We start from the raw sequence: 7,090 nt of genomic DNA, 5'->3' as shown, positions 1-7,090 counted from the left end.
GGTGATTTATTCCTCCAAGGGCTATCTTTTCTAGAGTACCTTAATAGTCTCAATTAGAAGCACTACAAGTTCTAAAGGGCTCTAGTCTTCTTGGAAATCAATAACTGGTTTCTTTAGTTCTTTTAGGTCATTTCCTGGTCCCCATTTATTTTTCTAGATGTGATTTTTTCTTTTGTTGTGTTTGGTGTTTTTTTTTGGTCATCTCACTACTCCTAAGACACTTCTAATCCACCTAGTGACTAATATGTAAAAGTTTCAAGCTATATATATTGATTTACTTAATCATAATTAGTTAATGGTTTAAATTGTATAGATGCGGTACCTCCTATTTGACCTACCTCTTATGTAGTTGTTACTTTATGGAATAATGTTTATTGGTATCATATTATATTCATGATGGATTTGATATCCTACTATTTGTTCAGAGGTAAGTTCAATCCTCTCATATGTTCATCAAGTTGACTAGTTCCATACTGAAAAAAGAATTTGTATCTAGTTTATTTATTTATTAATGTCTTGGTAAAAAATGGGAGCTTTACATTTTTATAAGGGGATTTCTTGTAGTATTGAGAGATATAGATTATTTTTTTCTTTTATTTAAATTAGGAATCATGGGGACTTAGTATGGTTTAATGTGCTTAAAGAATGTTCACATATCATTCCCTTATATGTTTCCTTGTGTATGCATATTTATGAAAAACATGGTTGAAGAAATTAGTTAGAAAATTATGATTTCTAATGAGTTTCCATTTGTATATGATGTTCTTTTTTCATGTGTTAAATTATTATAAATGATTATTTATTATGTGAGTGATTGTGTAACCTATGTGAGCATAGTTGTTGTGCTATTATAGTCACTATTGATAGTGTGAATACAAAAACCATTTTATGGAAGGGAATTATGGTAATCTAAGAAATTTTAGTCAATAATTGTGTACAAGATTACCATTACCAGTAATTCATTTGGTTGTGAAATAGATGATATATTATTTATATGATTAATTTATGAAATTGAATTTGTGTGGTAATTGTATTATAGATGAAGCTTCAAATGTGAACCCATGATTATGTATATCATATTGAGAAAGGGTAGTATTAAAATTATTATTTCCATCATATCTTCATGGGAACTTAAAATTATTGCATGAAGTTCATCTTAAATTAGTCTTCTACAAATTTATCTCATTATATTGTGAGATATTTATTTTAATAAGGAAAAATATATTTTATTGATGGAATGGAATATTTGATATTGGTAGATTTTTAATTATTTTTAAATCCAAATTATTTTACATTAAAACAATAGAAGGCAAGTAAAATGAGTGACACAAGAAATGCAAAAATAAATGGAAAAAAAACTCTATAGGAGAGTTCCCATGACCATAACATGACCAAATGATTTATCCTAAACTATGGAATCCCCATGTTTAGTCATACACACATTAGTAAATGTAGTGTGCTACAAAGAAAATAAATTGGGAACACATTCCATAGTCCATAGATCAATAGTTTAAGATACAAAATTTAATAATTCCTTAGTTTATAGGGGACATTAGAGGAATTCAATATAGAATCCATAATTTAGGATACTAAATAGGAAGAAAAAATTTAAGTCATAACAAAATATAGTTTTGAATAAAAATAGTCGCCAAAATATGGGGTGTGGGTTGAAATGGTTCTTTAGAAAGAGCCAAAAGATCTCTAAAGATTCATCATCATTAGAGAGAGTCCCACAACTCTCTAAAGAGTAATCATTATTCATATAATAAATAAGAAGGTTCTCAAGGAGAGAATTATTTCACCATAGAGAAGATATTAGAAACTTAAGATGTTGACATGTGATAAGAAATGTGTCATATAGATACATATTTGTGATTGGAAGTTGAATCCCTTATAATCATGATGCTAACTCCAAGAAATACAGTAAAAATTATGAAGAATATTATATAGAGATAATGAAAGAAGTAGAAAATATTACATATTTTGAGTCTAATTTATGTTTTCCCCTATTTCTTAACGAGCATATTGGCTTGTGAAGGGATTTGTGTATATAAATAATTATTGGGTTACCTTAGACTACAACCCTAAATTAAATCATTCTCACTAATGGTTCATGGTTGATGTTATACATAGTTTTGTAAAGGGAACATAGTCACATTGTTAGTATTATCTAAGCATTTTTAATGATCCAAGCCACACATATGGGAAAAATTTGACTTAGAAAATATTGTTTTAAAACATAAAAATAAGTAAAAAATATGTGACAACATATCACACTTGCACAAAAACATGCATACAAGTGTTGTGTGAAACCTGATTACACAAAGGAACCACGAATCACAAAAGAAACGTCACCACTATTCCAACTAGGGTAGAACCAATAGAAAACTTTTCATTCATAAAATGGAACCACCATCATGAACATATGAGAGGGAAAAGTAATGCCCAAATAGTGATTGAGCATTAACCCATGACCATGTTATATTGCAATCCTCGGGACATAAGAGAAGGATGATAGTATCATTAGCCTCAAGTCATCCACTCCATGACACTATTACTAACTCATACAAAAACTATGAAAAACAACACAAATGGTGGAATGAATAGGAACTTAAACCCTTAAACTAGATGACTCAACCATCATTTTGTAGAACAAGGAGTAAGATTAGGGTAACCACAACCTCCAATATACTCAATGACCAAATTAAAGAAACTCAAACATAGATACAATCCCTCATATGATTCTTCCTTACTAAGACATATTATCCATCCACCAACTAGAATAATGATAGATTTCTTCCAAGAAATGACATGCTTACCAAAATTAATGGGTAGATTAAGGTATGACACTTCTTGATGAAGAAAAAGGTAGAAGACCAACTTTACAAAATGGTGGAACTTTCATATATAATTTTTTCTGAAACATAGCTAGATGACCAACAAATGGTGAAATGATAAAAATGGGGAACCAAAGGATACTAGTACACAAACAAGATAGTAGCACCTAGGTAGGACTCTACCATGAGTATATAAAAGTCAAAGTCTAGCACTAGATTTCTAGTTTATCAGTAGTATCATATTTTTGTGCCATATTTCTAAAGACACAATATAGTGCTAATTCTAGCACAAGTGTCCTACCTAGTCAATGAATCCAAGCCTAGTATTGCTCCAGATTGCAAGTATTGTCCTTGGGACACAAATAGAAGGAACCACAACATGAAAGAGACCTTGAAATAATGAAAAAATGAGGTAAATAAAGAAAGTATAAAAAGATGAAGTCACATCACACTAGCCCACAATAGAAGCAATTCCCAAGGTCTAGGGATACCACAAAAGTCTGTGATAGGACTTGCTAGAGATTTTAGTTATGACTTATATGTCATATTGAGAGGATAATTCCGATTATCTATATTCCTATTAATCTTACTCACTTTAAAAGAAGATGTGTCAAACTAAAGGAAAATGCCTTTGTAAGTAAAGGTGTTTTTATCTTTTCTAATGTTCATACTATTGACATGATTTCTTTCACATGACTTTTAATATTTTTATAAATATAGTCATTATGTAGTCATTCGTAATAATTTACTATATGATTTTACATTTGGAAACTACTCTAGGGGTCATTCTTTTCATTTCTTCTATTTTTAAGTGGTAGTTATGTATTCTTATATTATGACTTGTCATATTCTACTATTATGGAAATTGATTTCATACTTGCATGGAAGTTTTGTTATTTGATGGGTTGTCATATTTCTTTTGGTAACTAAATTATTTTAATTTGGTAGGTTAATTCCTTGACCATCAGTCCTCTTTATCGCAATGACTCTCTTGTCATTTTTATTCAATTTCAGAAGATATTTTTAGTTCTAGATTGCATGGCTATTTCTTGTATTGATCTAGTAATAGGATGATTTTTTCTTTTCTTTTTTGCTACACAAGTGATAAAATGTATAAATATTGTTTCTTTCCTATTGCCAATAGTAGTTATAATATTATGGCTATTGGGTTAGAAATGGAGAAAGAAAATACGACAAAGTTGTTCTAAGTTAGAGTAGACGAGAAGAAGTGTAAATTGGAGTGGTGTGCATCTCTACTTAGTAAAGAGGATAAGAATGGGCAACCCCTATTAAAAGAGGAAGAATGAAACTCTATTTTAGAAAATTTGAGAAGAAAACCGAAGAACCTTGAGGGAAAAGTGAAGGAATGAGAAGAAGGTAGTTATGAAAAGCCTCGTTGTGAAAGGAGGGTTTTGTTAATAAAATTTATGTGTGAACATACAAACATGAAATGGGAAAAAAGAAAAATTTTAATTGCACAATGCATTTTTGTATATAACAATAGATCATTTTAAAAAAATTACTTTACCTCTCTAATTTTATATACAAATTGTATGTTGTTATATATAACTATAAATATCGTATTTTTTTGTATTATTAAATTTATGTGTATAAATGTGTTGAAGATGTGTAGACTATTAGATTATGCTGTCATTAATTATATTCCTCAATTTAGATTATATTAAGCATAATCCAATTATAATCTAAATAAACAATGAAAACAAGATGTAATCAAGACACTTTGACTGTGTTAAAGCCAACCGACATATTAGACCACGTAAACCATAGACCGGTTGAGGCACGCCGTTAGATTAGAGCAACCATTACATATATTTTTAAACAAATATTAGTCCGTGGCAAGTTCTTGTTGACCAAACATGGTTCTTTAATGCTGTGTTCCTCAATTTTTACAGTTATTTTCTCGTTGTTCAACGATTCATAGTGCTTCTCAACTATTAGTTAGCATGCAACGTTTTTCATAGTCTTACCAAACAATTCTTCCCAAGGGAAAATATTGATGCGCATTAGAACATTCCGCTCTGGAGTGAAATGAAAGCATCCTAAAATTGAAGTAATATCCTTTGCTGAAACAGTCGTATCTGCACCGAATGAAACTGGGATAGAAATTCATAGATATTGTTCCCTTCGATAAGAAGAAGAGAAGTCTACCTTAGAAACTAAGGATGCGACTGCTACAAGAGGCCATCTCAGCATGGTGAGCTGGCAAGGAGAAGAATATAATGTAGTGTTGCGCTCCTCTTCCCGCAGTTGCTTCTCGAGGAAATGCGGTAGGTACCTTCAATCAGGAAAACACAAGCTAAAACTAATACTAACAAATGGGCAGAAACGGCTAATTATTCCCGAAAAGCAAGTTTGAGTAGAGAAAAACAATAAATCAGTTTACCATTGTCTATCCCTTCATCAAACATGTCTGTACTGATCGCCTTGCTTTGGAAGTCGACATGAAACCGCCGTCGCGCACAGATTCCTTGCCTCCTCTTCTTCTTTTCTCTGCTTATAAATTCGGTGATTCCTGTCGCATCAGAGACACAATCGTTCTCTGGTTCTCTTTGGTTGCATTTTATCGAATCTGATCCGAATCCGTAGTAAAAGAAGAAAGCTATACCGATGGCAAGAAAGAATGCTATCATAGTAGGGCTTATTTTTTCTGTTCTTTTTACTTTGGCCAGCACTGCGACAACTGCTATTAGCAATGCAAAAACAGAACTGAATTTGGATTTCTACAAAAGAAACTGCCCAGAGGCGGAGAAAATAGTAAGAAGCACTGTGGACACGTACATATCTAGGGCCCCATCCTTGGCTGCTCCTATTCTAAGGATGTATTTTCACGATTGTTTTGTAAGGGTGAGTAGCAATTCCTTAGTATGTTTTATATTAGAGTTTACCGGTTACATTTTCATTTTCAATTTAATGCAATGCAGGGATGAGACGGGTCGGTGCTGTTGAATTCAACGAACAAGGATGCAGAGAAAGACGCCATTCCAAATTTGAGCTTGAGGGGACTTCAAGTGATTGACGCTGCACGCAGAGCTTGAAAAGCAGTGCCCTGGCGTGGTGTCCTGCGCTGATATTCTTGCCCTCGTCACCCGAGACGCAGTGGATATTGTATATTACTAGCACTTTTTTTTTGTCTTTTCAAAATTACAACCATTCTCATACATCAAATTACCACAAGTTTTCTTACTATTTGATAGACCATACAATGAAATTACTTGTAACACATCATTTGATATTTACACGTACAGATTGGAGGGCCGATGTGGAGTGTTCCCATGGGAAGAAGGGATGGCGTTATATCCATGAAGAAAGACGCATTGACAAACCTGCCATCTCCCTTCGCAAGCTTCGAACAACTTAAGTCCTCTTTCATTAAAAAGGGCTTAAATGTAAAAGATCTGGTTGTGCTGTCTGGGGCTCACACTATCGGCACTTCCCATTGCGGAGCCTTTGCAAGTAGAATCTCCAAACCTACAGACCCATCCCTAGCTGAGTCATATGCGACCAAATTGAGAATAAAATGCAAGCCTGGAGACAATAAGAGCTTAGTAGAGATGGATCCTGGAAGCTTTCGAACATTTGACAACCATTATTACATCAACTTGAGGAGGAAACGAGGACTTTTTGCATCAGATACTGCACTTGTCACGGATGCTGAAGCAAACTCTTTCATAAACTCTGCACTAGCATCTTCAACTTCTAACTCTACTAGTTGGTTCTTTACTGAGTTTGGAAAATCCATGGAGAAGATGGGTACAATTGACATCCTCACTGGGAATGCAGGTCAGGTCAGACACCACAGCGCTTTGATCAATTGAACTCTTACATCATCTAATTCGTTACAATATTATATCATTGTACGCTTAGAAAATTCATTAGCCTTCCCTCGATATGATTTATTAAGACCATGTAAACCCAACGCTCTCTTAGCAAGTATATATTAAAAATTAGTTTCTTTTTTTCGAACGCTGTCTTGTTTATTAACATGTGTTTAATTTGTTCCCTTTACTGTATTTAGACATGTTATATTTTTATTTTATTTTTAATATATGTGTCATATCTATTAATTAAAAATTATATTACATATATTCAGAAAAGAAGGGTAGAGGAACACAAGATCATCTTTTCATCTCACTTTTTTTTAAAGACAACTCATATTAGAGGGCAACAACAAAGTAGGTGGCATCAAACAGTTAGATAATACAAAAGTTCACTAGCATCTCTTGGAAGCAATA

General features: G+C 32.7%; 1 pseudogene; it reads left to right on the top strand.

The window, feature by feature from the left end:
* The first annotated feature begins 5,465 nt into the window (after positions 1-5,465).
* On the top strand, positions 5,466-6,673 carry LOC131055560 (peroxidase 3-like; annotated as a pseudogene).
* The last annotated feature ends 417 nt before the right edge of the window (positions 6,674-7,090 follow it).

Source organism: Cryptomeria japonica, chromosome 10, assembly GCF_030272615.1.
Source record: "Cryptomeria japonica chromosome 10, Sugi_1.0, whole genome shotgun sequence".
In the NCBI taxonomy this organism is placed as follows: domain Eukaryota; kingdom Viridiplantae; phylum Streptophyta; class Pinopsida; order Cupressales; family Cupressaceae; genus Cryptomeria; species Cryptomeria japonica.
Note: the sequence above shows the minus strand (reverse complement) of the source record. Positions and strands in the feature narration are given on the sequence as shown.